Source organism: Bos indicus, chromosome 21 (assembly GCF_029378745.1).
Source record: "Bos indicus isolate NIAB-ARS_2022 breed Sahiwal x Tharparkar chromosome 21, NIAB-ARS_B.indTharparkar_mat_pri_1.0, whole genome shotgun sequence".
NCBI classification, from domain to species: Eukaryota; Metazoa; Chordata; class Mammalia; order Artiodactyla; family Bovidae; genus Bos; species Bos indicus.
In genome coordinates this window covers 5,881,368-5,901,975 of record NC_091780.1, presented here as the reverse complement: position 1 = coordinate 5,901,975, position 20,608 = coordinate 5,881,368, and the positions used below count along the sequence as shown (strand labels likewise).

Here is a 20,608-nt window from a genome sequence, read left to right as displayed (position 1 = left end):
TCAAATCATCCCACCCTTGCCTTCTCCCACAGAGTCCAAAAGACTTCTTACATCTGTGTCTCTTTTGCTGTCTCGCATATGGACTCATCATTACCATCTTTCTAAATTCCATATATAAGCATTAATATACTGTATTGGTGTTTTTCTTTCTGACTTACTTTGCTCTGTATAATAGGCTCCAGTTTCATCCACCTCATTAGAACTGATTCAAATGCATTCTTTTTAATAGCTGAGTAATATTCCATTGTGTATATGTACCACAGCTTTCTTATCCACTCATCTGCTGGTGGACATCTAAGTTGCTTCCGTGTCCTGGCTATTGTAAACAGTGCTGCAGTGAACATTGGGGTACATGTGTCTCTTTCAATTCTGGTTTCCTCGGTGTGTATGCCCAGCAGTGGGATTGCTGGGTCATATGACAGTTCTATTTCAGTATTTTAAGGAATCTCCACACTGTTCTCCATAGTGGCTGTACTAGTTTGCATTCCCACCAACAGTGTAAGAGGGTTCCTTTTTCTCTGCACCCTCTCCAGCATTTATTGCTTGTAGACTTTTGGATCTCAGCCATTCTGACTGGCATGAGATGGTACCTCTTGGTGGTTTTGATTTGCATTTCTCTGATAATGAGTGATGTTGAGCATCTTTTCATTTTTTGTTAGCCATCTGTATGTCTTCTTTGGAGAAATGTCTATTTAGTTCTTTGGCCCATTTTTTGATTGGATCGCTTATTTTTCTGGAATTGAGTTGTGGGAGTTGCTTGTATATTTTTGAGATTAATTCTTTGTCAGTTGCTTCATTTGCTATTATTTCCCCCCATTCTGAAGGCTGTCTTTTCACTTTGCTTATAGTTTCCTTTGTTGTGTAAAAGCTTTTAAGTTTAATTAGGTCCCATTTGTTTATTTTTGCTTTTATTTCCATTACTCTGGGAGGTGGGTCATAGAGAATCCTGCTATGATTTCTGTCAGAGAGTGTTTTGCCTATGTTTTCCTCTAGGAGTTTTATAGTTTCTGGTCTTATATTTAGATCTTTAATCCATTTTGAGTTTATTTTTGTGTATGGTGTTAGAAAGTGTTCTAGTTTCATTCTCTTACAAGTGGTTGACCAGTTTTCCCAGCACTACTTGTTGAAGAGATTGTCTTTTCTCCATTGTATATTCTTGCCTCCTTTGTCAAAGATAAGGTGTCCATAGGTGCATGGGTTTATCTCTGGGATTTCTATTTTGTTCCATTGATCTATATTTCTGCTTTGTGCCAGTACCATACTGTCTTGATGACTGTAGCTTTGTAGTATAGTCTGAAGTCAGACAGGTTGATTCCTCCAGTTCCATTCTTCTTTCTCAAAAATTGCTTTGGCTATTCTAGGTTTTTTTGTATTTCCATACAAGTTGTGAAATTATTTGTTCTAGTTCTCTGAAAAATACTGTTGGTAGCTTGATAGGGGTTGCATTGAATCTATAGATTGCTTTGGGTGGTATACTCATTTTCACCATATTGATTCTTCCAATCCATGAACATGGTATATTTCTCCATCTACTTGTGTCTTCTTTCTTTCATCAGTGTTTCATAGTTTTCTATATATAGGTCTTTTGTTTCTTTAGGTAGATTTCTTCCTAAGTATTTTATTCTTTTTGTTACAGTGGCTAATAGAATTGTTTCCTTAATTCCTCTTTCTATTTTCTCATTGTTAGTGTATAGGAATGCAAGGGATTTCTGTGTGTTAATTTCATATCCTGCAAATTTACTATATTCATTGATTATCTCTAATAATTTTCTGTGGTGTCTTTAGGGTTTTCCAAGTAGAGGATCATGTCATCTGCAAACAGTGAGAGTTTTACTTCTTCTTTTCCAATCTGGATTCCTTTTATTTCTGTTTCTGCTCTGATTGCTGTGACCAAAACTTCCAAAATTATGTTGAATAGTAGTGGTGAGAGTGGGCACCCTTGTCTTGTTCCTGGTTTTAGGGAAAATGCTTTCAGTTTTTCACCATTGAGGATAATGTTTGCTGTGGGTTTATTATATATGGCTTTTATTATTGTTGAGGTATGTTCCTTCTATGCCTGCTTTCTGGAGGGTTTTTATCATAAATGGATGTTGAATTTTGTCAAAAGCTATCTCTGCATCTATTGAGATAATCAAATGGTTTTTATCTTTCAATTTGTTAATGTGGCGTATCACATTGATTGATTTGTGAATGTTGAAGAATTCTTGCATGCCTGAGATAAAACCCACTTGGTCATGATGTATGATCTTTTTAATATGTTGTTGGATTCTATTTGCTAGAATTTTGTTGAGGATTTTTGCATCTATGTTCATCAGTGATATTGGCCTGTAGTTTTCCTTTATTGTGGCATCTTTGTCTGGTGATGGTGGCCTCATAGAATGAGTTTGAAAGTTTACCTTCCTCTGCAATTTTCTGGAAGGCTTTGAGTAGGATAGGTGTTAGCTCTCTCTAACTTTTTGGTAGAATTCAGCTGTGAAGCCATTTGGTCCTGGGCTTTTCTTTGTTGGAAGATTTCTGATTCCGGTTTTGATTTCTGTGCTTGTGATGGGTCTGTTAAGATTTTCTATTTCTTCCTGGTTCAATTTTATGCCATAGACACTTGAAATTGGAGGTCTTGGTTCAGTGAAAGTGAAGTGAGGTCAGTCGCTCAGTCATGTCCAACTCTTTGTGACCCCATGGATGGTAGCCTATCAGGCTCTCTGTCCATGGGATTTTCCAGGCAAGAGTGCTGGAGTGGATTGCCATTTCCTTCTCCAGGGGATCTTCCTGACCCAGGAATCAAACCTGGGTCTCCCACATTGCAGGCAGACGCTTTACCGTCTGATCCACCAGGGAAGCCCCTAGTTCAATTTTGGAAAGTATACTCTTCTAAGAATTCATCTATTTCTTCCAAGTTGTCCATTTTATTGACATATAGTTGCTGATAGTAGTCTCTTATGATTCTTTGTATTTCTGTGTTGTGATTTCTCCATTTTCATTTCTAATTTTGTTGATTTGATTCTTCTCCCTTTGTTTCTTGATAAATCTAGCTAATGGTTTGTCTATTTTATTTATCTTGTCTAAGAACCAGCTTTTAGCTTTGTTGATTTTTGCTATGGTCTCTTTTGTTTCTATTGCGTTGGTTTCTGCCCTAATTTTTGTGATTTCTTTCCTTCTACTAACCCTGGGGTTCTTCATTTCTTCCTTTTCTAGTTGCTTTAGGTGTAGATTTAAGTTATTTATTTGATTTCTCTCCTGTTTCTTGAGGCAGGCTTGTATTGCTATGAACCTTCCCCTTAGCACTGCTTTTACTGAATCCCATAGGTTTTGGGTTGTTGTGTTTTCATTTTCATTCGTTTCTATGCATATTTTGATTTCTTTTTTTATTTCTTCTGTGATTTGTTGGTTATTCAGAAGTGTGTTGTTTAGCCTCCATATGTTTGTATTTTTAACAGTTTTCCTGTAGTTGACATGTAATCATACAGCATTGTGATCAGAAAAGATGCTTGAGATATTTTCAATTTTTTGAATTTACCAAAGCTAGATTTATGGCCCAGGATGTGATCTGTCCTGGAGAAGGTTTCATGTGCACTTGACAAAAAGGTGAAATTCATTGTTTTAGGGTGAAATGTCCTGTAGATATCAATTAGGTCTAACTGGTCCATTGTATCATTTAAAGTTTGTGTTTTCTTGCTAATTTTCTGTTTAGTTGATCTATCCATAGCACACTCCAGTATTCTTGCCTGGAGAACCCCCATGGATGGGGGAGTCTGGCGTGCTACAGTCCACGGGGTTGCAAATAGTCGGACACGACTGAGTGACTGAGCACACAAACACAGGGAGAACCACTAGACCATTCAAGTATGACCTAAATCAAATCCTTTATGATTGTCTAGTGGAGGAGATGAATAAATTCAAAGGATTAGGTCTGGGAGAGAGAACGCCTGAAGAACTATGGATAGAGGTTCGTAATATTGTATATGAGGTAGTGACCAATACCATCATCAAGAGAATAAATGCAAGAAGGCAAAGTGGTTGTCTGAGGAGGCCTTACAAATAGCTGAGAAAAGCACAAAAGCAAAAGGCAAATGATAAAGGGAAAGATATTCCCAACTGAATGCAGAGTTCTAGAGAATAGGAAGGAGACATACTTCCTAAGTGAGCAATGCAAAGAAATAGAGGAAAACAATAGAATGGAAAAGACTAGAGATCTCTTCAGGAAAATTAGAAATACCAGGGGGACACTTCATGCAAAGATGGGCACAATAAAATTCAGAAATGGCAAGGACCTAACAGAAGCAGGAGATATTAAGAAGAGGTGGCAAGAATACAATGTACTAAAAAGGTCTTAATGACCCAGATAACCATGATGGTGTGCTCACTCACCCAGAAGCAGACATCCTAGAGTGTGAAGTCAAGTGGGCCTTAGGAAGCATTACTATGAACAAAGCTAGTGGAGGTGATGGAATTCCAGCTGAGCTATTTAAAATCCTAAATGATAATGCTGTTAAAGTGCTTCATGCAACATGCCAGTCAATTTGGAAAACTCAGCAGTGAACCACAGGACTGGAAAAGGTCAGTTTTCATTCCAGTACTAAAGAATGCATGCATGCTCAATTGCTCAGTGATGTCTAACTCTTTGTGACCCCATAGACTAGTCTGCCAGACTCTCCTGTCCATGGAATTTTCAAGGCAAGAATATTGCAGTGGATTGCCACTTCCTACTTCAGGGGATCTTCCCTACCCAGGGATCAAACCTGCTTCTCTGTGTTTCCTGTGTTGCCAGGCAGATTATTTTACCACTGATCCATGTTGGGAGCCCTAATCCCAAAGAAGGCCAATGCCAAAAAATGTTCAAATTGCCATACAATTGCATTCATTTCACATGTTAGCAAGATTATGCTCAAAATCCTTCAAACTAGGCTTCAGGAGTATGTGAGTTAAGAATTTCCAGTTGTACCAGCTGCATTTAGAAAAGGCAGAGGAACCAGAGATCAAATTGCCTACATCTGCTGGATCATAGGAAAAGGAAGGGAATTCCAGAAAAACATCTACTTCTGCTTCACTGACTATGCTCAAGCCTTTAACTGTGTAGATCACAACAAATTGTGGAAAATTCTCAAAGAGATGAGAACACCAGACCAACTTACCTGTCTCCTGAGAAACCTGTATGCAGGACAAGAAGCAACACTTAGAACTACACATGGAAAAACAGACTGGTTCAAAACTGGGAAAGGAGTTAGTCAGGGCTATATGTTGTCACCCTGCTTATTTAACTTCTATGCAGAGTACATCATGCAAAATGCCAGGATGGATGAACCACAAGCTGGAATCAAGATTGCAGGGAGAAATATCAACAACCTATCATATGCAGATGACACCACTTTGATGGCAGAAAGTGAAGAGGAACTAAAGACCCTCTTGATAAGGGTAAAAGAGGAGAGTGAAAAAGCTACCTTAAAACTCAGCATTCAAGAAACAAAGATCATGGCATCTGGTCCCATCACTTCATGGCAAATAGATAGGGAAAAAATGGAAACAGTGACAAACTGTATTTTCTTGGGCTGCAAGATCACTGTGGACAGTGACTTCAACCATGATGCTCGCTCCTTGGAAGAAAAGCTGGGAAAAACCTAGACAAACCATATTAAAAGCAAAGACATTACTTTTTCTGACAAAACCTCAAAGCTGTGGTTTTCCAGTATTCATGTATGAATGTGAGAGTTGGACCATAAAGAAGGCTAGCCACTGAAGAATTGATGCTTTCAAACTGTGATGCTGGAGAAGACTCTTGAGAGTCCCTTGGACAGCAAGATCAAACCAGTCAATCCTAAAGGAAATCAATCCTGAATATTAATTGGAAGGACTGATGCTGAAGCTGACGCTCCAATACGTTGGCCACCTATGTGAAAAGCCAGCTCATTAGAAAAGACCCTGATGCTGGGAAAGATTGAGGGCAGGAGGAGAAGGAGGCAACAGAGGATGACATGGTTGGATGGTATCACTGACTCAATGGACATGAGTTTTAGTAAACTCAGGGAGATACTGGAGGACAGGGAATTCTGGCGTGCTGCAGTCTATGGGGTCACAGAGAGTTGGACATGACTTAGCAACTGAATAACAACAACATATATATACACACACAATGGAATATTACTCAACTATAATAAAGAATGAAATTTTGCTCTTTATAACCACATGGATGGACCTGAAGGGTATTATGCTAAGTGAAATAAGTCTAACAGAGAAAGACAGAAACTATGTTTTCACTTATATGTAGAGTCTTAAAAAATAAGCATGTGAATATAAAAAGACAGAAAGAGACTCATAGCTATAGAGAACAAGCTAGTGATTACCAGAGGGGAAAGAGACAGGGAAAGAGACAAGATCAAGGAAGGGAAGGAAGAAGTGCAAACTACTAGGTATAAAATAAATAAGGTACAAGGATACAATATATAGCACAGGGAATATAACATATTTTTAATAACTTTAGAGTATAATTTATAAAAGTATCAAACCACTATATTTACACCTGATGCTAATGTAATACTATAAGTCAACTATTTCTCTGTCTCTTTAGTCACTAAGTCGTGTCCTACTCTTGCGACCCCATGGACTGTAGCCTGCCAGGCTCCTCTGTCCATGGGATTCTCCAGGCAAGAATACTGGAGTGGGTTGCCATTTCTTTCTCCAGGGGATCTTTTCGACCCAGGGATTGAACCCACGTCTCTTCTACTGCAGGCAGATTCTTTACCAACTGAGCTACGAGCGAAGTCCAACTATACAAGGGAAGTCAACTATCATCCTCTTATATAGAGAGACAACATATCATCCTCATATATCATCCTCTTATACAGAGAGACAACATTGTAAATATATTGGTTCTCTACATGTTGATTTTATAATTCAGTGCAATTTCAATTAAAATACAAACAAGATTCTTTTAGAACATAAAGAGAGAAGTAAATTCTATGTAGAAAAATAAACATGAGAATAGCCAAGAAAATTCAAATGAGAAGGGGGTCAGTTGAAAGAAAGAGTACCAAATGTTAGAATTATTACAAAGCCATTGTAATGAAACGTGTTGGAGACTAGAGAGGGAAAGGACAAGAAAAGCAATGGGTTAGAGCCACAACTCAGCAAATAGGCCAAATGCACATTAGTTTTGCTTTACTATTTAGGATTTCAAATTTGTCCAGAAAAGAAAGTTTGCTTGGTAATAGGACAAAAATAACATATTACTTCCTCACTTCCACACCAAAATCAGTGTCAGATGAATCAAATATTTAAACATAGTAATGAATACCACTAAAAGTCTAAGAAAATGATAATATAATTTGGAAGTGAGGAGGGACTTTTTCCTAAGCATGGTACAGAATCCAGATACCATAAAGGAGAACATTAATAAAATAATTACCTAACAATTAGAACTATTCTGCAGAAATAGAAGTGACAACCCACAAACAGGTCAAAACTGTTTTCAACATATACTGCAAAGAGCACTGGTAAATCAGTGATAGAAAGAATAGCCCAATTTCAAATGAACCAAAGAAGAGATTTAGAGAGTTTATTAATTCATTGAAAAAGATAGAAATGATGGATCAATGTGAAAATATATTGAATGTCATTCATATGAGAAGAAATTGAAACCAAAACCAATTTTGAGATATGTTATTTTGCTTTGCAGATTGTAAACAATCAGGAATTTTGATATCATTTAAGACAGCAAAGATATGTTTTGCTCTGTTTTTCATATTTTATTTTAAACTAATATTGGGTTGATAAGTAAGGACATAATTGATGCAACTTATGGAAAAGCAAATTGGTAATCTTTTTAAAAATCAAGGCCTACTATATCCTCTGTTTCTTCTACTGCTAGGAATTTAACTTGGGGAGACAGTTCAGGTTATGTGTGAGAAATGCACACATAAGGATATTCAGTGCAGCAGTGGAAGGGGTTACACAAAACTAGACCTGCCCGAAATATCCAGCAATGAAGACAAAGGGCTGCCATGACAACAGCTGTGCTGGGTCTCTGAGTGCCGACCCAGAACTTCCAAGTGAGAGAAGCAAGTTGTAGAACATAAACGTAGTATAATTCATTCATTAAAAAGGGAGAAGAGGAGAAATGAATATTTATGTGAGATCCAGGGAAATCACTCATGGCCTCTATATTCCAAGGAAACTCCAGCCTGGAATCTTAAAATCATAAAGCATCTTAGATCTTAAGTTTTTTGAAAGGACATCCACAAGAAATTCCATTTAAAGCACACGGCCAAACCTCTAAACTCCTTTGCCCAGATCTTTCCCAGAAGTTCACAAAATGCAGCCTCTGTCCTCAGTCTCTAATCTTGTTCTCTCAAGAGACCTCCCAGGCATTTCCCCCAGAGTCAGCTTGTCTTGTCTTGGTGAGAGTCTGTTTCCGTCTGCCTACCCTGCTTCTGCCCTTTCCAGTGCAGACACCGCAGCACCCTGCCCTGCACCAGTAAGGCCATCCAGATGCTACCTAGGAGGGTGAGGAGATGGAGGCAAGACATCTGCTCGCAGCTTCCCTCCCCACCATCAGTACTTCTGGACGCGCTGAGACCACAGATGGGCATGAGGAGGGTCCTTGGCAGTAACCCCTAGGCGGGCACAGGGGCTGGGATGAAGGGAGGGGCCTCTCCTTCTTCTGGGAACCAGTATCGCTTTCTGGTCAGACTCAAGCCAAGCACAAGTGCTGTACTTCCTTCTGCTTCACTGTGCCGAGCTCCCTCTTGGGGGCGCAATTCAGATTTCTCACTTGCCCTCTGCTGAGCTAGTCTACCTTCCCAGCTCTAGGATGGGGTGAGCAAACCCAGCACACAGAGTCACTGGAGGCTGGCATGTCCTGTGCCCTACCCCAGGGAGGGATAATGGAAGCTGCCCTGAGAATCACAGAGCAATAGGAGATGACCCCCCAGTATAGAGAACTCTTTCTCTTTCCTTGTTCCTGGTTCGTAGGACTCTGTTGTGTGGATGTTCCATAGTTTCTGTAGCTAGTTCTCTATAGATGGACATCTAGATTTTTTCCCCTGTAATAACAATACAATACTAGACATGATTTTGTATTTTTGTCTCATGCTGCTGCTGCTAAGTTGCTTCAGTCGTGTCCGACTCTGTGCGACCCCATAGACGGCAGCCCACCAGGCTCCCCTGTCCCTGGGATTCTCCAGGCAAGAACATTGGAGTGGGCTGCCATTTCCTTCTCCAATGCATGAAAGTGAAAAGTGAAAGTGAAGTCGCTCAGTCACGTCCGACCCTTAGCGACCCCATGGACTGCAGCCCACCAGGCTCCTCCGTCCATGGGATTTTCCAGGCAAGAGTACTAGAGTGGGTTGCCATGCCCTCCTCCAGAGGATCGTCCCAACCCACTGATCAAACCCAGGTCTCCTACATCGCAGGTGGATTCTTTACTGTCTGAGCCACCAGGGAAACCCAAATCAACCATACTTCAATTTTTTTTTAAAAAAAGTAAAATCTGGAAAGAATACAGCTCTACACTCTAGCTTTTCCAACATGTCTCATCAATGTGTGTCCCCAGGCTCTAGCTCAGCACATTGTAGGTATTAAATATTTATAAAATGAGTGAGCAATAAATTAATTTTCAGAAGAGGACCTCAATGTTGGAAAAAATTCATCTTTGTAGCTCTGTATTTCTGTGTCTCTTTTCAACTGCTGCTGAATTCGTGGATGAATTGGTTTCCATTTCCTCTCTGGTTTTTCATCTAATAAGACAGAATCACAATAAAGGACAGAAATGGTAAGGATCTAACAGAAAAAAAAGAAGAGATTAAGAAGAGGTGGCAAGAATATACAGAAGAACTATACAAAAAAAGATTGTAATGACCCAAATTGCCAAATTCAGACTTAAATGGAAGAAAGTAGGGAAAACCACTAGGCCATTCAGGTATGATCTAAAACAAATCCCTTACGATTATACAGTGGAAGTGACAAATAGATTCAAGGGATTAGATCTGATAGATGGAGGTGTGTAACGTTGTACAGGAGGCGGTGATCAAAGCCATCTCCAAGAAAAAGACATGCAAAAAGGCAAAGTGGTTGTTTGAAGAAGAATTACAAATAGCTGAGGAAAGAAGAAAAGCAAAAGGCAAAGGAGAAAATGAAAGATATACCCATCTGAATACAGAGTTCCAAAGACTAGCAAGGAGAGATAAGAAAGCCTGACTGGATGAAGCACAAACTGGAATCAAGATTGTTGGGAGAAATATCAATAACCTCAGATATGCAGATGACACCACCCTTATGGCAGAAGGTGAAGAGGAACTAAAGATCCTCTTGATAGAAGTGAAAGAGGAGAGTGAAAAAGCTGGCTTAAAATTCAACATTCAAAAACTAAGATCATGGCATCTGATTCCATCACTTCATGGGAAATAGATGAGGAAACAATGGAAACAGTGAGACTTTATTTTGTTTGGCTCCAAAATCACTGCAGATGGTGATTGCAGCCATGAAATTAAAAGACCCTTGCTCCTTGGATGAAAAGTTATGACCCCCTAGACAGCATATTAAAAAGTAGAGACATTACTTTTCTGACAAAGGTCCATATAGTCAGACCTACGGTTTTTCCAGTAGTCGTGTATGGATATGAGAGTTGGATCACAAAAGGCTGAGCACCAAAAAATTGATGCTTTCAAACTGTGGTGTTGGAGAAGACTCTTGAGAGCCCCTTGGACAGCAAGGAGATCAAACCAGTCAATCCTAAAGGAAATCAATCCTGAACATTCATTGGAAGGACTAAAGCTGAAGTTCTAATACCTGGCCACCTGATATGAAGAGCTGAGTCATTAGAAAGGACCCTGATGCTGGGAAAGATTGAAGGAAGTAGAGGAAGGGGAGGACAGAGGATGAGATGGTTGGATGGCATCACTGACTCGATGGACATGAGAGTGAGCAAGATTTGGGAGATGGTGAAGGACAGGGAAGCCTGGCATGCTTCAGTTAATGGGGTCAAAAAGAGTCAGACACGACTGAGTGACTGAACAACAACAATCCATGATGGTGTGGTCACTCACATGGAGCCAGACATCCTGGAGTGTAAAGTCAGGTGGGCCTTAGGAGGCATTACTACAAACAAAGCTAATGGAGGTGATGGAATTCTAGCTCCACTATTTAAAATCTTAAAAGATGATGTTGTTAAAGTCCTGTGCTCACAGCAAATTTGGAAAATTCAGCAGTGGCCATAGGACTGGAAAATGTGTTTTCATTCTAATCCTAAAGAAGGGCAATGCCAAAGAATGTTCAAACTACCTTACAATTGAGCTCATTTAACATGCTAGCAAGGTAATGCTCAAAATTCTTCAAGCTAGGCTTCAGCTGTACATGAGCAGAGAACTCTCAGATGTAGAAGCTGAGCTTAGAAAAGGCAGAGGAACCAGAGATCAAATTGCCAGCATTCGTTGGCTCATGAAAAAAACAAGGGAATTCCAGAATAAATCTACTTCTGCTTCACTGACTATACCAAAGCCATTGACTGTGTGGATCATGACCAACTGGAAAATTCTTAAAGAGATGGGAATGCCAGACAACCTTACCTGTCTCCTGAGAAACCTGTATCAAGCCAAGAAACAACACTTAGAACTGGACATGGGACAATGGACTGGTTCAAAATTGAAAAAGGAGTTCATCAAAGCTATATGTTGTCACCATGTTTATTTAACTTCTGTGTGGAGTGTATCATGCAAAATACCAGGATGGATGAATCACAAGCTGGAATCAAGATAGTCAGGGAAAATATCAACAACCTCGGATATGCAGATGATACCATCCTAATGACAGAAAGCAAAGAGGATCTAAAGAGCTTCTTGATGAAGGTGAAAGAGAATGAAAAAACTGGATTAAATATCAACATTCAAGGAACAAAGATCATGGCATCCGGTCCTATCACTTCATGGCAATTAGATGGGGAAAAAATGAAAACAGTGGTAGATTTTATTTTCTTTGGCTCCAAAATCGCTGTGGCTGGTGACTGCAGCCATGAAATTAAAAGATGCTTATTCCTTGGAAGGAAAGTTATGAGACGCCTAGACAGTGTATTAAAAAGCAGAGACATCACTTTGTCAACAGTGGTCCACTTAGTCAAAGCTATGGCTTTTCCAGTGGTCATGTATGGACGTGAGAGTTGGACTGTGAAGAAGGCTGAGTGCCAAAAAACGGATGCTTTCGAATTGCGTTGCTGGAGAAGACTCTTGAAAGTCCCTTGAACAACAAAGAGATCAAACCAATCCTTAAGGAAATCAACCCTGAATATTCATTGGAAGGACTGATGCTGAAGCTGAAGCGCCAACACTTTGGCCACATAATATGAAGAGCTGACTCATTGGAAAAGACCCTGATGCTGGGAAAGATTGAGGGCAGGAGAAGGGGGCAACAGAGGATGACATGGTTGGATGGTATCACTGACTGTGTGGACATGAGTTTCAGCAAACTCCGGGAGATACTGGAGGACAGGGAACCCTGGTGTGCTGCAGTCCATGAAGTCACAGAGAGTCTGACACAACTGAGTGACTCAAGAATAACAACATGACAATCATCTTACCTTTTAGTTCCCACATGTTTCCCTGGCACATTATGTTCTGAACAATGGCCCCATGTTTGGTTGGGTGCACTCAGCCTGTGAAGTGAGGAGTCGGACTTTGATGACAGGGCCAAGGGTTCAAGTCCCTATCTGCTCTTAGAAGCGGGGTGGAGACGCTTTATCTAATCACTCAGAGCACTGGTCACCTGGTGAAAAGTGGTGGTAAGAACCCCTGTCTTGCGTGGGTGTTAGGAGGAAGGCGGATGTACGTAGAGTATTTCTCATAGCATCTGGCAGTTCTTATTAATCAGTATCAATTAATGATCTACTAAATGTTATCACAGATCATTTTATTTTCTCTTTTAAAGTCCATGACACCTTTGCCAATTACTGTCCCAGAAAATGTTCTTATTCTCTTTATTTCCAGGGCAACTGTGTCAGGACGTGCTGTACCCAAGAGCTGCTTTAGTTAAATAATCCCATCAAAGAACTACTTCATTAAATCTGAAAGGAGTTAATTTTGTGTTGGATCCATTTATCTTTGTTATCATTTTCCTTTTCTTAATTTCAAAATCAGTACAAACGATGAGAAAGAGGAAAAGATTTTGGAAAACACAGACTAAATTTTTATAAACAAAAATAATAGCCTGTGCTCATTAGAAATCTCCCTTTTTTCCCCCAAGCATTTTAATAAGACATCATCTACAAGCCTGGAATAAACTCTTTCACTTTCACTGTGTATTTTCAAATGATTCCAACCTATTTTCTGTGTTATATATTTTCCCTTTTTTTTCCTGTCTGCTCCATATTCTACTCTTTTAGCTTAATATCATATAGGTAATGTTTTTTTTTACTTAGTTTTCCATGTAATCAGTATTAATGGTTGCATTAATTTTGAAGTATCCTCATTTTGAAGTATCCTGAGGTCCTACTGGGCCAGCTGGCTCAGATGATAAAGAATCTACCTGCAATGCAGGAGACCTGGGTTTGATACCTGGGTCCAGAAGATCCCCTAGAAAAGGTAATGGCAACCCACTCCAGTATTCTTGCCTGGAGAATTCCATGGACAGAGGAGCTTGGCAGGCTACAGTCCGTGGGGCCGCAAAGAGTTGAACACTGCTGAGTGGCTAACGCTACTACTACTTTAGGTGGCTCAGCCTGCTATCAAGTTGCCAAAGGCTGGGTGCCTTAAACAGCAGACATTTCTTTCTCACTCCACGGGCCAGGAAGTCCAGGATGAGGTGCTGGCAGGTTCTGTTCTCGGCAAGGACCCACCTCCTGGTTGTAGACGCCACCTTGTCACCGCGTCCTCATGTGGGAGAAAGGAGTGAGCTCTCTGTCTCTTCTGGGAGGGCACTGATCCATAACACTAGCTCATAACGCCCATAACACCAAGTGATGAGCCTTGGTGTCATTTCCCAGAGACCCACCTCCTTAGACTGGGCATCAGGATCAAAGCATGAACTTTAGAGGGACAAAGCATGCAGCCTGTCTCAAGTATGAAAGTGGAAAGGAAAGTCGTGGGGTTCTGTGGGCCCCAGGGCCACAGAGCCCTGCTCCATCACTCTCGCCCCTGCCACTTGCTGGCCTGTCACCATGGAGTGTCTTCATCCTGGCTTCCCTCATCTGTTTCCCTTGCTTGCTCTGCTCCCTGGGGTTAGAGGGGGAAGGGGTGAGGAGGGAGCTGGTTCTTATCATGGGGTGAAGGTGGGGGTGTGTCCAGGGGTCAGACTGGAGGGGTGGCTTACTTTATTTTGCCCACTGCTTCCCTGGTGGTGTGTGCAAGGGGTGTGCACAGTACACTGCTTTTACTCCCTGTTCTTCAGATGTGGCTGTTGTTTTTCGGTCTTTTTGTATCTTTTTGTCCATAATTTGCCCTAAGTGTGGCATGCATACAGGTACTTTTAGCCTCTTTATTTTCTTTGCATTTTGTAGCTTCAAGAGACATTGGTCTAGATGTAAGCATTGCAGAACTACAGTAAAGGGTCCCGGGTCCCAGCCTGTCTCAGTAAGGCTTCCCATGACAAATGTACCAGTTCCACCACACTCTGGCCAGCAGTAAATGTTAGAGCTTGTTAAATTTTTCACTGTATCGGGTAGACATAACATGATGTCTTATGAATAGTTGCATCTTTTATTACTAAAGATAATCACACTGTTATACGTGTGATTTCCCTCTGTCCAGCTTGCTCATAGGTATAACCACCCATGCCCCTTTTATTAGCAAAAATTCATTTCAAGTATCTGGTGAAAATATTCACAGAGAAGTTCCTATCAGTGCTGGGAGGCTTTGCTGGTGTAAGAAATGTGCAGCCTGCACTGCTGGAGATCTGCTCCGTGTGAGCCGTGAGCCAGGGCTCTGGCCAAGGCCACCTCTGTCTTTGCTTTCGTTTCTGATGCTGGTCCGATGGCCCAGCTTGATGGAGCTGAGCCCCAGCCATCTGGAGTCGGTGAGGAATTACTGCTGAGGGTCACCCCGGGGGTCATGTCGCCCTCTACACCCCCAACCTCTGCTTCTTCCCTGAAGAAGTAAAGGGTTGGATTTCACTGTAATGCGACCCAGAGATGAAAAGTGCTGCTGAGGCTAAAACCCTAGAGGGACAGCTGACAAAGAAAGAAGCATCCTTCTCACTGAAGGCTGGTGAGCCCAGGACTGCTGTGGATGGGCCCCTGCAGTGCCAGGAGGGTGTTCGCTCCAGGGAGGGACAGCCCCTGACCCCAGGATTTGACCACATAGGGATTCTATGGACAGTGGCACAGGAAAGCCATTGAACAATTATGACCAGGTCAGTCGCAGTCTAGAATTTACTCTTTATTCTGCAGTGAACTCTGAGTTGTTAGATATATTTTTACTTTTTGCTACTCCATTGATGCAGGTGAATGTAATTTTTTTTAAAGCATGTATTCATGTAAATGGTAGTGTCTTTTTTTTCTAGGATACACAGGGGATGCCAGAGATTTTTGAATCAAGAAAGAACATTTGTCTTCTGTCATGCATGCTTTCCTTGATGGGGATGAATTAAACAGTAGTATAATAAATGTATATATGTAAGAGACAAACTGATTTAGAACTGATAGAATTAAAGTCACTTTCATACTACCTCTCCATTGGCCTAGATTCACAGAAAAATAAAACAGCAGTAGAGAGAGAATTTTAGTCTGACTGTGGGTCAGGAGGAATGATTTAACAAATACTGTTCTAGAAGAAAAGGTAAGAATACCTCGTTAGGATATAAAGACAGAACAGATTCAGAATCAGCAGACAAAGGAGGACTAGGATGGGGAAGGCCACGATGAACTGTTAGTGTAAGTAGCTTGGCTTGTATCACCAGATATCATTCTGTAACATTTGTGAAATTCCGTTTCTTTACTTTCCCAAAATAAAAGAGAAGAATAATTCCTGCTCATTTTCCTATAGTCAAAATAATTTATTTTTCTAAATCCTGAATTACAGAAATAACATTTAGAGGTTGAGTTATTGGCAACTAAAAACATTTATCCTGTAAATGTCAGAATATGTAAAACATACAGTGTTACTGAAAGTTTTTTTTATTTTTTTTTGTAAATAGATTATTAACTTGAAAGTGACTACCAAAGCCTAAATGATGTTCTGGTTTCATATGTTTTAGACTATTTTTAACAAATACTTTTTCACATAATGAACTTTCATTTACTGCCCATGTCCAGCGTATTTAAATACCGGGTCTTATAAATATTAACATGTATCACCCACCAGAAGTATGTTCACTTGTCATCGTCACAGCTCATTGGAAATATTTCTTGCGTTCTCGAGTAAGTCTGTGTACTAAATCCGTAATGCTAATCATCCACTGCATTTATAGCTTTCCCTCACTACTTCCTACTTCTACTTAATGCCGGTTGTCTCTTTCCCAAAAACAAACAAGCAACACTAATCAAACCTTAAAAATAAAAAGCTATGCTAATGGCTTGCCCTTCTCCTTGTTTTTTTTTAAGTTATCTTCTTTGTTAAGCATATTAACTTTATCTTAAAAGCAAATAGGATGCCTGTTGATATATATATGGAATTTTCATTGTTATCTAGGAAAATAACTACACCCATTGTAATAGAGAACAAAAAGGATTTTAAAAAATTTTGACACTGAATCATTGTAATGTTCTACTATTAATTCCCTACTAGTTTTAGTTCTCTGCTACATTAATATTGTATTGAAATAGAATATGTTTGGGGATTGTATTTTGAATATGAATTTTAAATGTGTATGAATAAAATATTTAGAACTGTGATGATTTACTGTATTAAAGAATATAATTATGGAAATGTTTGATTAATAGGCAAAAATAATCGAATAATCTCAAATAGTATAAATAAATTATCTTGCTCTAAGTTTAAATCAAAGGTCACCAATTCTCAATATAAAACTCTAGTAGTATTTTTGTAAAAATAAAATTACTATTAAAGTACATATATTTACCTTTAACAAAAGACGTTTCATGGTGGGGGAAGAGGGTTTCTGCCTTACATGATGTATCTCTCTACTATTTAATTTTTTTTCAGTGAGAATGTGTTCTTTTATTACTTATTTGATTTCTTTAAAATTTTAAGTTAAGTCATATAATTCCATTGCAGAGACTTTAGGGAATAAAGAAAAATCTTTTCTAATCCTATCTAATTCCCCTCAGCCCATCAGTAATACTTATCATTAGCATTTTGGTCTTTTTCAATTTAAATAAACGTTAACCCTTCTCTTTACAACTTCGGGAAATTAAATGAAATTGGCAGATTAAATTAAATGCATATGCATTAACTGGTATTTTCCCATAAGGTCCTTCTAACAGTTTGTTTGGACCAGAAGTCCCAGCTCTTGTGTCAGTGACAGTGGACATGTGTTGTCCGTGTAACTTAAGAAAATCAGATTCAAAGTGAAAAAAACCACAGCATTAAAACAAATATATATGTAAATAGAACTGAGCAGAGTGTTTCTAATTATGTCATTTATTCCACGTACTTTGCATTATTTAAAAATCAAGTTAAAGTAAAACCACCCTTGTAATTTCATGCGCATCCCATGTCCTAGGCTCCACCTTAGCAGTGTTGCTTAACCTGGGTGTAAAGGTGAAGTTTCTCTTTATGTTCCTAAGGTGAACAGAAGAGGTTACTTTATTCCTAATCTGAAGAGAAGAAGTTACTTTATGCCTTTGCACACATCTGTCTTTTATGGAGCTAAGTGGGATATTTGCTTAATTCTGAAAGATGAGCAGTGATGTGACTAAGTGCCCCTTCTGAGGGATGATGCTGCCGTGTATTCTGCCTTCTGCCCCGACAAAGCCTTCTCCCTCCAGTGGCTTCCCTCCTCCCTGCCCGTGGCGCTCAAATGTCTCAGGGTCTCTGACTGTTAATAATTAATGAGGACTCTATTTTACATGGTAGTAAATTGTACATGTCTTTTACATGGTAGTATTTTACATGATACTGTATATACCAGTGCCACTTTCTCAAATAGATGGCTAGTGGGAAGATGCTATATAACACAGAGAGCCAAGCCTGGCACTCTGTGATGACCTAGAGAGGTGGGTGGGAGGGAGAAATAAGAGGGAGGGGATATATATATGTGTGTGTGTATATATATATTTTTAGTTATTACTGATTCACATTGTTATATGGCAGAAAACAACATGATATTGTAAAGCAATTATCTTCCAATTAAAAATAAATAAAAAGAAATGACATAAGATGGTAATTCTAGTTAAAAGAGATAAATGAGAGGAATAAAAATGTTAAATAAAAGGTAACTACAAATATAAAAAAATAAAGGTTAATGAGGATTGTTAGTGTGCGTTGAGATGTGAAGCTGCCTTGAAGTGTGTGTTCAGCCATGTCTGACTCTTTGTGGTCTCATGGACAGTAGCCCACCAGGCTCCTCTGTCCATGGGATTTTCCAAGCAAGAATACTGGAGTGGGGTGCCATTTCCTTTTCCAGGAAATCTTCCCAATATCCTGCATCTCTTGTGTCTCCTGCTCTGGCAGGCAGATTCCATACCACTAGCGCCACCTGGGAAGCTGCCTAATGTATAACCCTTTTCTGATTCCTCTTTCTGAAAATACAGAGCCCAAACCCCAGTAAACTCCATTTAAACATAACAGTCTTGCATTCATGTTTCAGGAAGGGTGCAGATTGTGAGTGATGCTCCTGAAATCCACTTAATGTGGGTTTTCAGAATGGTTGTCTTGGAAGTAGTCATGGCTTAGAGTGAGCTACAAAGACTCTGAATGGTATCAAGGACCTTCACTGTAAGCAGTTTGTCTTTCCCTGTCTCCCCAAGCAGGACTTTTCTGCACTGGTGGTGGAACTCGTTCAGTATGCCACATGGCAGGCCTTGCATTTAGGGTATGTTATTCTGATTTACTTCTCCCAAGATTGTGTTGTGAAAAGTTGAACATACAGTAAAACTGAAAGAATAGAACTATGTATGTCCATATACCCACCACCTAAATTCTACCATTAACACTTTCTGAAATTACTCTCATTTCTATCCATCTATCTGTTCTTCCGTCCATCTATCAATCTGTTATTATTAATGCATCTCAAATTAAGTTGGAAATATCTGTACTTTTCACCCTCAAATACTTTAGTATTCATTTTATTCACTATAGTTTAATATTGTTTATAATTTTTAGATAAAGTTTATATAAAGAAAATGTACATATCTTCATTGGACTATTTGATAAGTTTTGACAAAAGCCACCACCTGTATACTGAAAACGTCATCAAGATATAGAACCATGCCTAAACAATTTCCTCGTGCCCCTTTTCTGGTGAACTTCATGCGCACCCTCAGGAACCACTGTTCTGATTTTTTTCCCACCATAGATCAGAACAGCATATAAATGGGATCATTTTATGAAGTCATTCTTTCATTCAGCAGTGTGTTTTTAGATTACCATCAATCATTTCGTGGATCAGCAGTTTATTCCTTTTGATTGCTAAGTAGTCACTATATTATGGGAGTTATTTATTCAACTCCTTTTGATGGACACCTTTACAGTTTGAAAATACTATGAATGGCATTTAATATAAACATTATTGGATATATTTTAGACATATTTTCTTGGGTAAATACCTAAGAATAGAATAAGGAAGTCATAGGATAGGTGTGTATTTAGTTTCGTAAGAAACCAATAGACTTGTTTCCAAAGTGGTTGTACAATTTTAGATGCAACCAATAAGGTATGAGTGTTCTGGTTTCTCCATATCCTCACCAAGTATTACCAGTCTTTTTAAATTTCACTGACTTTTGTGGTGTTTAATTTTCATTTCCCTGATGACTAATGATATTGAGCTTTTTGAATCTCTTCTGCCATTCAAATCTTTGCTTGTTTTTAACTGGATTGTTTGTCCTTTATTACCAAGTTATAGGAGTTCTTCCTGTTTTCTGAATACCATCCGTTTTTTGGGTGTATGTTTTGCAAATATTTTCTTCCAGTATGTAACTTGCCTACTCATTGTCAAATGGTAAATAGTTTTTAAATGGTAGATCAACCTTCTGATGAGCGTAAGTTTTAAATTTTGTTGAAGTCTAATTAGTGATTTTTTCCTTTCATGTTTATTACTTTCTGTGTCCCATCTAAGAAAGCTTTGCCTACTCTCAAGTCATAAAAATGTCTTCCTGTGATATTTTTTTCCTAGAAACACTACAGTTTTAACCTTTATGTTTAAATCCATGATCCATTTCAAAGTAATTTTTGTGTGTGGTGAGAAGTAGGAGTCAGAGTCCCTTTTTATTCAATGATGTCCAGTTGTCCCAGCACGATTTATTGAAATAATTTTTGTTTTTCTCATTGTGTTGGCACCCTTATCAAAAATTAATTGGATGTACAAGTATGAGTCTATTTCCCAACAGAAAGTTGAGAAGCTATTCTGTTCTACAGATATATTTGTATATACTAGTAGCACACTGCTTTGATTATTATTATAGTTTTATGTAAGACTTGAAATCAAGTAGTGTAGATCCTCCAACTCTTGTTTTTCAAGATTGTTTGGGGTAACTGCTTTGAATTTTTGAACAAATTTGAGGACCAGGTTGTCAATTTTA

The 20,608-nt window shown here is 39.1% G+C and overlaps 1 protein-coding gene across 5 annotated transcripts in view; it reads left to right on the top strand.

Moving 5' to 3' along the window:
* LRRK1 (leucine rich repeat kinase 1) overlaps positions 1–20,608 on the top strand; it is a 134,953-nt gene that overhangs the window by 20,572 nt on the left and 93,773 nt on the right. Inside the window, exon 1 of one of the 5 annotated variants that reach the window (XM_070775004.1) lies at positions 14,279–15,321. The exons of the other annotated variants lie outside the window; for them this stretch is intronic. The gene's annotated coding sequence lies outside the window, so the exon portion shown is untranslated. Of the gene's footprint in view, positions 1–14,278; positions 15,322–20,608 lie in introns of those variants that run through there. 5 annotated transcript variants of the gene reach the window in all.